Genomic DNA, 6,972 nt, shown 5'->3' with positions numbered 1-6,972 from the left:
TTGGAATATTTTGAAAGATCTGAGATTAATGTGACTATCGCCTGATGTTTAAATTTATCTACTTTAAATCGGTTAACATTTCAATCAATTTAGCATTCAGTGGAATAACAGCCTGATTGAAGATGCTTTATTAATTGAGACATCAGAACTTTCAGAATTAATACTTAATTCAACTGTATTCTTTGTTTCAATTAAGTAACATCTGATCTAATGGAGGTTTCTATACATTTTAACAGACTGTAAATATCCTTAAAATAACCCGCTATTTTGAGTTGAAACTAATCAATAAGTGAATGTGTTTATCTCGTTTTGCTGACATTGTGCCAGTGAGGTGTTTATGTAAATAAACACAGAAATAGAAGGCCCAGTTTAGATTGTAGACTGACAAAAACAAAACAACTATTTCCCCGCCGACACAGCACAGAAATAGAGATGAAGATGTAAATAGATTAACGGATTCAAGTAGTAATTGTTTTTGGACATGTGTTGCTTCATCAGTTATATGATAAAAATGTCATCATGATATCCATGTTCAGAATTAGGAAAGTTTCCCTTTAATCTCGAAATATTATGACATGCCAAAAGTGTTCGTAAAGTTTTCCTGTATCTGATATCTGTGTCTTTCTCCCAATTGGTTCTGTCTCATGTCTCTCCACGATGTGTCATTGACTGTAATCAACAAACTGAAGTCAACATGTGCCCAATATATTCTCTCAGCCCGATCACACCCCATTGGCTTCCAACTAAATGGATCTAATCCAATGAATTGGAATACATAGAGAGAGTTTTCCTCCAAAAGGTGGTTGGAGCATTCAATTACCTTGTAGTGTTTAGTGAGAACTGTAGAGAAATATTTACTCTGTATCTAACCTGAGCTGCACAGTGTGGTGAGGATTTGATGTGGCAGTGCCGACGGATCTTTCCCAATATCTAACCATCCTGACAGAGATAGATAGTTTCTTGATTAATAAGGGGATCGGGGGTTCTGGGGGAAAACAGGAGATAGGCGATTAGAAACATAGCAGGCATCATTGAATGAGGATGGGACAGCACGGTGGCGCAGTGGTTAGCACAGCTGCCTCACGGCGCCGAGGTCGATCCCGGCCCTGGGTCACTGCCCGTGTGGAGTTTACACATTCTCCCCGTGTTTTTGTGGGTTTCACCCCCACAACCCAAAAGATGTGCAGGGTAGGTGGATTGGCCACGCTAAATTGCCCCTTCATTGGAAAAAATGAATTGCCGACTCTAAATTCATTTTAAAAAATGTTTGAAGGAGCACACTCGATGGGCCTGATGATCTAGTTCTATTCCTGTGTCTTATGGTTTTATGGTACGAAGACCATCTGTTCTTGATCTTAGAATGGATAGGTCCTTGATTGCCATCGCAGATACGATGGGTGAAGGGTGTCCTTCTGTATTGTAAACCTCTAAGACTCCATGACTCTATGAAAAGGTCTTAAACAATTATCACTCATACACGGTGGAGATTAACCTAAACTAATCCAATAATCGTTATTGCCACAAGTAGGCTTACATTAACACTGCTATGAAGTTACTGTCAAAAGTTACTAGTCGCAACATTCAGGCGCCTGTTCGGGTACACAGAGGGAGAATTCAGAAAGTCCAAATTACCTAACAGCACGTCTTTGCGGGGCATTTGGGAGGAAACCGGAGCACCTGGAAGAAGCCCACGCAGACATGGGGGGAACGTGCAGTCTCCGCACAGTGACATAAGTCAGGAATCGATCCTGGGACTATGGCGCTGTGAAGCAACAGTGGTACTGAGATTGGATCTAGCGCAGCGATTACAAATACAGGGTCCACACTAGCATAAACCGAGACAGGTTCTAGTGCAGCGATTACTCATACAAAGTTTGATTTGCCTTAAATTATATCGGATATAGAGCAGTGATCATTGAATCAGAGTCTGGAATATTATAAATGGAGGCAGGGTCTATTACAGTCATTCCTGCTGTAGGGTCTGGATTAATATATGTGTAAAGAGTTATTAGGTCAGATTATTAATATCTTGGTCGACGAGGCAGGTTATATGGGATGATTTTAATAAGGGAATTGAGGTAAATAGGAGTAGGGAATGAATACCAGAGTTTAGGGCCGAGAAGCATGAAGACATCGGAAAGTGAAACAATTAATTCTGAAGACAGCATTACATGCTGATGGATTACAGTTGCAAACATTTAGAACAATGTATATACATCTACACTAACGGTCAATACGTTTTTGCAGTGATTTCAATTGCTCTCCTTAACCAGATGAGTGTTCTATGATTGGGTGGACATTTATCGTGTGGGTGCCAATCTGGTGATACTGTGAGACACGGTTCTGTCTACCACGTTCCAGTGAGAACGAACCAAGATTATTCAACCTCTCCTCATAACTAATGCCCTCCATACCAGGCAACATCCTGGTAAACCTCCTCTTCACCCTCTCAAAAGCCTCCACATCCTTCTGGTATTGTGGCGACCAGAATTGAACACTACACTCCAAGTGTGACCGAACTAAGGTTCTATACAGCTGCAACATGACTTGCCAATTTTTAAACTCTATTCTCCGACCAGGGGCATGTTTATCACAGGGCTAAATTGCTGGCTTTGAAAGCAGGCCAAGACAGGCCAGCAGCACGGTTTAATTCCCGTACCAGCCTCCCCGAACAGGTGCCGGAATGTGGCGACTAGGGGCTCTTCACAGTAACTTCTTTTGAAGCCTACTTGTGGCAAAAAGCGATTTCCATTTCTTTCATTTCAATCAAGGGAAGCATGTCGTATGCCTTCTTGACTACGTTCTCCACCTATATTGCCTCTTTCAGTGACATGTGGACCTGTACACTAAGACTATCTTACTGTCAATACTCTTGATGGTTCTGCCATTCACTGTATATTTTCCACCTGTATTAGAACTTCCAAAATGCATGACCTCACATTTGTCCGCATTAAACTCCACCGGCCATCTGTCCACCCAAGTCTCCAAACGATCTAAATCCTGCTGTATCCTCTGACAGTCCTCATCGATATCCGCAATTCCACTAACCTTTGTAAGAGAGAATCATTGGACTCGAAACATTAGCACTTTTCTCTCCCGATAGATGCTGCCAGACCTGCTGAGATTTTCCTGCATTTTCTCTTTCGTCCCATCAACCTTTGTGTCGTCCACAAACTTACTAATCAGACCAGTTACATTTTCCTCCAAATCATTTATATATGCCACGAACAGCAAAGGTCCCAGCACTGATCCCTGCGGAACACCATGAGTCACAACAAGCAAATATATGCAATCATTTATAATATCGAGACAGGTAACAGGAACATGGTCCGGTGTAATATTAACAGAGCCAGGCCCTGGTGTGATGTAAAGAGACACATTCCTGTAGAATATAAAAGAGGTGGAACTTAATATAATATAATCATATGCATGGTCTAGTGTAATATTAATGGAGTGTGGCACAAATAAAACAGTGTAGCATAAATAGGGACAGCGTTCGCTTTAATATAAATAAAGACAGGGTCTGATTCGACATGAGAAGAAACAGATTTGCTGTAATACAATGACAGAGAAAATAGAGTAGGAGTAGACCATTCTGCCCCTCGAGCCTGCTCCGCTATTCATTCTGATCATGCTTGGTCATCCACATCAGTAACCTGTTTCCACTTTCCCCCGTATCATTTGGTCCCTTTAGAGCTTTGATCCCCAACAGCTTTAACAAACTCCTTCTTGAAAACAGATAATAGTTTGGACTCAACTGTCCTGTGATAGAGAATTCCACAGATTCACAAATCTCAGGGTGAAGACATTGCTCCTCATCTCAGTCCTTAATGGTTTACCCCGTATCCTTAGACTGTGAGATCTGGTTCTATCTTCCCCGCCATAGGGACCATCCTTTCTGCATCCGCCCTGTCTCATCCTGTTACATTTTTTTTTAACAAACAATTTTATTGAGGTATTTTTCGGCATTGTAAACAGTTACAGACATAAACAAAAAGAAAGCAAAAAAGGCAAAGATGTGCAAACATCCACGTAGAATCAATACTTCAATCGTACCATACTGCACAAGCCCGCTCCTCTCCCATCGACACTACCCGCCAATTAATCCCTCCTACTGTACTCTACTCTAACATCCCCCCCCCCCCACCCCTGCTGACGCTCACTCTCCCGCAAAGAAGTCAATGAATGGCTGCCACCTTCGGGCGAACCCTTGTACAGATCCCCTCAAGGTGAACTTAATGTTTTCCAACCCAGAAAACTCGACATGTCCAAAAGCCACAATGCAGTCTTCGGGGGCTTTGGGTCCCTCAACGCCAATAATATTTGTCGCCGGGCTATCATGGAAGCATAGGCCAAAACATCGGCCTCTTTCTCACCCTGGACTCCCGGGTCCTACGAAAGCCCCAAAATTGCCACCCCTGGACTCATCACAACCCTTGTTTTTAGCACCCACGACATGATCCCCGCAAATCCCTCCCAGTACCCCCGAAGCATCGGACACGTCCAAAACATGTGTACGTGGTTCGCTGGTCCTCCTGCACACCTAGCGCATTTGTCCTCTATCCCAAAGAATTTGCTCATCCGAGCCACCGTCATGTGGGCCCGGTGAACGACCTTAAATTGAATCAGCCCAAGCCTGGCACATGTTGTGCTCGAATTGACCCTACTCAGGGCTTCTGCCCACAGCCCACCCTCCATTTCCCCGCCCAGCTTCTCCTCCCATTTGAGTTTCAGTTCCTCCATCTGGGACCCTTCCCCCTTCATGAGCACCTTATAAATATCAAAGACTCTACCCTCCCCTCCTTCCCCTCTAGAGACTATTCTGTCTTGGATCCCCATTGGCGATAGGCGTGGGAAGGATGGGATCTGTCTATGGACAAAGTCCCACAACTATAGGTACCTGAAATCGTTTCCCCTTACCAGACCAAATTTCTCCTCCAAGCTCCTCAGACTCGCAAAGCTCCCTTCCAGGAACATATCGCCCACCGCCCCCACCCCCGCCCCCCGCCATGCTCGAAACCCCCCATCCATACTCCCGGGGGCAAACCGATGGTTGTCGCAGATTGGCGCCCAGTCAGATGCCCCCACCTCTCCTACATGCCTCCTCCACTGGCACCATATCCGCAGGGTCACCACCACTACCAGGCTGGTGGAGTACCTGGCCGGCGGCAGCGGTAGAGGAGCCGTGACCAGGGCTGCCAAGCTGGTGCCCCTGCATGAAGCCGCCTCCCAGATAGACCCCGTACCCACCATTCACTTCCTTATCACTGGCTTTTTCATGTACACAGGCAGATATGTGGCAGATAAAATTCAATGCAGATAAGTGATGCATTAAAACTAAATACTGCGGGGAGGGGGAGGTCGGTTGTATGAAAAATTAGAAAACCAACGTTAAAAGAGAAGGTGTGAGTGCAGGTTAATGATCAGGACATTAACCGAACAAAACAGGCTGAGGTTAGTAAAGTTTCCAGAGCATGTAGGGTGTATGGAAAGTGGCAGGTACGCAACTTCAGACACAGCAGAAAAAGGGACAACTTTGAAAAGGGATGGTCAACGCAGAACTGAGGGTGTTGTACCTAAATGTGCGCAGTATAGGGAACAAGGTAAATGAACTCATTGCTCACATTGGATTCTGTCGGTACGATGTTGCGGACATCACAGAGACGCGGCTGCGAGGGAATCAGGGCTGGAATCTAAATATCCAAGGATATGTGTCCTATCGAAAGGGCAGGCAGATGGGGAAAGGAGGCGGGGTAGCGTTGTGAGTATGGAATGAAATTAACGCGATAGCAAGAAGAAATTTAGTGTCAGAGTGCATAGAATCCTTGTGGGCAGAGTTGATGAAACGCAAAGGAAAAAAGACCCTGGTGAGAGTTACGTACAGACCCCTAGCCGTAGTCAGAATGTGGGGCTGAAAATAAATCAGGAGATAGAAAACGCATATAAGAGAGGCAATATCACAATAATCATAGGGGGGTTTCAATATGCAAGTGGACTGGAAAAGTCAGGTTGGTAGCAGATCCCAAGAAAAGGAATTTGTGGAATATCGACGAGAAGGTTTTTTGGAGCATTGGAGCATCTTGTGATAGAGCACAGTCAGGGAACAGGCAGTTCCGCATTTGGTGATATGTAATGAAACTTGAGTAGGGAACCTAAGGTGAAGGAACACACACGGCACAGTGACCACAATATGATAGAATTCACCTGCAGTTGGGGAGGTAGAAGCTGGAATCAAATGTTACGGTATTACAATTGATTAAAGGTAACAACAAAGATAAAGGGCGGAGCTGGCCAGAGTTGATTGGATCGGGAGTCGCGCAGGGAAGTCAGTGAATGAAAATCGCTTGTTGTCGCAAGTAGGCTTCAAATAAAGTTACTGTGAAAAACCGCTAGTCGCCACATTCTGGCGCCTGTTCGGGAAGACTGGTACGGGCATTGAACCCGCGCTGCTGGCCTGCCTTGGTCTGCCCTAAAGCCAGCTATTTAGCCCAGTGCTAAACCAGCCCCTGCTGCAATAGCAGTGGCAGGACGTTTTGAGAAATATTCACGAGGCACGACAAAAATTCATCCCAAGGAGGAGGAACCATGCTAAGGGAGGACAGAGCATCCATGGTTGACAAGGGGAGTCAAGGATAACATAAAAGCAAAGGAATAAGCAAACAATGTGGCGAAGATTAATGGGATGCCAGAGGATAGGGAAAGCCGTTAAAAGCTGATCGAATGTAAAAATGAATAAAGATTTTTATTATTACTTTTGAACTTAGGGCACTGCTTCTACGTTTTCAGACGATGCAAAGTTACGCAGAGGAACAGGTTGTGCTGAGGGAGCCCAGAGGGTGCATAAAGACCTGGTCAGGCTAAGCGAGTGTGCAAAGAAGTAGCAGATGGAATACAATGTAAAAAAGTGGGAGGTTCTGCACTGTGGAGGAAACATGGAGTATTTTCTAATTGGGGTAAGGCTGAGGAAATCAG

This window comes from Scyliorhinus canicula, unplaced genomic scaffold (assembly GCF_902713615.1).
Source record: "Scyliorhinus canicula unplaced genomic scaffold, sScyCan1.1, whole genome shotgun sequence".
In the NCBI taxonomy this organism is placed as follows: domain Eukaryota; kingdom Metazoa; phylum Chordata; class Chondrichthyes; order Carcharhiniformes; family Scyliorhinidae; genus Scyliorhinus; species Scyliorhinus canicula.
The sequence above is the reverse complement of the archived record's forward strand: the minus strand, read 5'-3'. Positions refer to the sequence as shown.